The 3,869-nt window shown below is 30.0% G+C and overlaps 1 pseudogene; it reads right to left on the bottom strand.

Moving 5' to 3' along the window:
• Positions 1 to 270: 270 nt before the first annotated feature.
• LOC133193529 (uncharacterized) lies at positions 271 to 2,844 on the bottom strand (annotated as a pseudogene).
• Positions 2,845 to 3,869: the final 1,025 nt, after the last annotated feature.

Genomic DNA, 3,869 nt, shown 5'->3' with positions numbered 1-3,869 from the left:
TTTATGACAAATCATAAGTAATTCAGATTACATGTACCTACAGCATTTTTAACACATAAATGAGTATGAAATCACAAAGGATGGTGTCTCGATCTAACAAACAAAGATACATATATACATATATATATAGTTTTTCATAAAAATGTTTATGTATTTATGCATAAAGCATAAAATATAAAATGTGAATACATTACAATGAGATTTTACAATCAAAATGATATTCCAGGATACATATAAATAAAGTCTGACAAGATTAAGTATATCCTCCTCATTCATATTTATTCCAGATATTTCGTAATTCTTTTCTCTTCTTTCTCTGTCAACTTTTCCCATTTGTCCTCCCTCTGATCTTCCATCACCATATTGAAAATTCTTTGTACTGTACCCAAAATGCAAATCCACCAATGTCCCCTTTCTGAACAATTTGTTTGTGGCACAGAATAATCTCTAATAATTATTTTTAAAATAATTAGCATTAATAGTAATAACAAGAGGTCCATGGACCACATTGTTCACCTGAGCAACAATGGCAAACTCACTTAACTCTGACACAGGTGGCTTTTGTGAAATACAAAAAAAGTGCTGGAATAAACTGCGAAAGTATTTATTTGATATTTGTTCCATACTGATCAAATTTACTCAAGATTCCCTCCTTAGGCCCCACTATTGTAGCAATGTAGAATTTGTTAAAAAGACTTAATTTTTTCCTATACAGAAGTATAAATTATTATGTAAAACTTTGCAACCCTTCAAGGGCCCCACTGGTGGCTTAGTGGTCATTGTTTCAACAAACTTGAAACAACACTGCATAGGGATGACTGCAAAATAATATCACAAATTGTAGTGTGGTAGTTCTTGAAAAGCAGATTTTTAAAGACTTTACCCTATATAATCTATAGGTTGAACTTTGATCCCCTACTGGTACCTTACTATTGGTCTTCTTTGCCAAGTTCAGTTGAAATTAGTCCAGTGGTTCTGGAGAAGAAGACAGTCTATGAGAAGAAGTCTATGCCAACAACGATGATGATTAACAACGGACAATTTTCACGTGAGCCTTCGGCTCATATGAGCTAAAAACAAGTACTTTCTTTTAAATTGAAAGTACTTGTTTTTAGCTCATCTGAGCTGAAGGCTCAAGTGCTTTTAAAGATGAATATGATTGGAAAAATTGTTTGTGACATCCAACAAACATGAACTAATTTTGTATCATTGATAATATATACCAGCAAAGATGTCCGTCCAAAAAACAAATATATATCTCAAAATTTTAACATTAAAGTTTAACATCAATATTTTTACATTTTTTAAAATGTTGACTCAACTTGACTGCTTACTGTTATCATACTAGCATCAGTGTGAAGTATTCCCTCTCTGGATTTATTAGCATAATTGTAGGAGGAAGGAAACATTTTTATCGATAATTATGTAGAGACTTAATGGAGGGACCCTCTACATCAACTTCTTTGTTACCCATCAGCTAAAACATTTTTTTCTTAACAATTCAATTCTCAATGTATAGCTTAAATGGAATGCAGTGCAAAATTTTGTTTTGACGAGATAATTCAATTTAGCAATAGACTTTGATACTTCTTAGGATGATATGTAACATATATAAATAAAATGTGTGCACAACTTTGCTCTGATCTGATTTCTGTAAGATGTGAATTCAGTGGATCCAAAGCTAGACTTAACCCCCATAAAATTTCATGTCTAGCCAGCCTTCTTTGCCAGATTGCTGAGCATCTCCTGAATGAATAAAGCAATGTATTTTTTCACTTATTTTTATATACATCAAACACATACTAAGATTCTTCAAGAAAAAATGGTTCACTATTATACATATTGACTAGAAACTTTATTAGTTTCATATAATATGACATACATGCTCAGTGCATCTACTTAAATGCCCAGTGCATTTTCTTAAATGCTCAATTCTTGCAGTTAGCTAGCATTTATATTCATCATACCTGTACTTCTGTATCCTTAAAGGAAATCCAGGGGTTGATGCTAAATCTTTCTTTAAGCCAATTGACTTTCTCTCTGCAAATTTTTAACTTATATAAAGAAAATAATTGATATAATATATATACTCCATTTCTGCTTGATACAGAACCGCAAATCATTAACCAAAGTACATGAAAATGTATACATTTATATGATAAAACTACCGGTAATGTTTTAAAACAGTTGTTGACACCCTTTATTATTTCCAAGACATTTATTTCACTTTTGGAAGACATGCTTCATAATAAAATCATAAGATTTTAAAGGCAATAACTTTTTTTTCAAAAATTTTGACAATTAAATTTTGGAATGTTCAAATGGTATATATTAATTCAGATTGCAATATATTAAATAGATTCGGATACAAATGTATAATTTTTGGACCAAAAAATCTACAGACAAACAAACAGGCAGAGAAACAGACATTGTGATTCCAGTATATCCCAAAACTTTGTTGGGAAAAATATAACAAAGTTTATTATACAGGGTGTACTTACCTATTCTGAAGCAAGCGTAGGATATTGGTGCCTGTTCTTCCATTTTATTAATGAGAAAGTGCGTCCTGGCTGACTGTATATTGAATCTATATAACTATAAATTATAAAACAAATTTTTACACAGTAAATATTTTCTAGACATATATATCTAATCCAACTAAAAGTTAAAAGAAACTACAAAAGAGAGTGAGTACAAGTCTTTAGGTTAAATTCTCTAGTGTTGAAAAAAAAATCTATAAATGTCAATTTATAAACATGTAAATAATCAAATGAAATTAGATAATGTACTTTCAATACACATGAAATAGTACCTCAATGAATGTCTGATTAAGCTAAAAGTCATTATCCCCCAGAAGATATTGTATAGTTTTATAGTTTTTTCAATTTTTTTATAGCCAGCAAGTTCTATAATCTATACTTACATATTTCATAAGTTTTCATACTTATATAATTTAATTCTACTTGTAATGCGCCATTTGATTGGATAAAAAATTTACTTTATATCGTATAAATTGGGTCGCCTACGTCACAATGACTTGCGTCAAAAACGTATCGATCCGCCTGACGTTACATTTAAATTTTGTACAATTTGAAGTCATTTTTTAAGCGCAATCATCTTTTTTCTTACACTAAATGAATGAAAATTAAATTATAAGGAATGAATTTAATAGCTACCCAATTTATTCGGTATAAAGTGGGTTGGAACAGTTTACGCTTTTTTATAAACCGCTTCGCGGTTTATAAAGCGTAAACTGCCCCAACCCACTTTATACCGTATAAACTGGGTAGCTATTAAATTCATTCCTTAAACAAATTTTATAAGTGTGCTGGATTTGTTCTGTAGAAAAAGAGTTGGATTAATTTAGTTTTTTGATATATGTTTAAGGATATGTGAACCTGAAATAAAAGTAATTGGAAAGTTAAAAAATAGGTACCGTTGCATAGAGGACAAGTCCCTTGTTCAAATAACAACAATTCTGATATATGTACATGAGTTGGTTTCCATGGCAACAGCCTCTGAACTTGCCCTTGTTTAAAAAGATTAAAGCTATGAAGAAAAGTCTACTGTAATTAATTAAAGATAAAAAAATCTCATAAGTTACGATTAGAATTTAATTTTTTGCAGTTATCTTAAAGATTTATGAATGAGCATAATGTAGTAAAGCTTTTTTTATAGGTGTCATATTCAGAGAGCAGACAATCACAGTCTGAATTTCCTCTGTCCTCTTAAAAATTGACTATTTTTCCTTGACCTTGACTTCAAAAAAGGATATAAAATCACATTGGCTATAATTAAAAACTTAATTTCTAAATTCCATTTTAAAGTAGTGTTATAGAGCTATGTAACAGAGGAAAAAAATTGGTATG

This window comes from Saccostrea echinata, unplaced genomic scaffold (assembly GCF_033153115.1).
Source record: "Saccostrea echinata isolate AGI-Se365-2 ecotype Australia unplaced genomic scaffold, CSIRO_AGI_Sech_v1 ptg000028l, whole genome shotgun sequence".
NCBI lineage: Eukaryota > Metazoa > Mollusca > Bivalvia > Ostreida > Ostreidae > Saccostrea > Saccostrea echinata.
The sequence above is the reverse complement of the archived record's forward strand: the minus strand, read 5'-3'. Positions and strand labels throughout refer to the sequence as shown.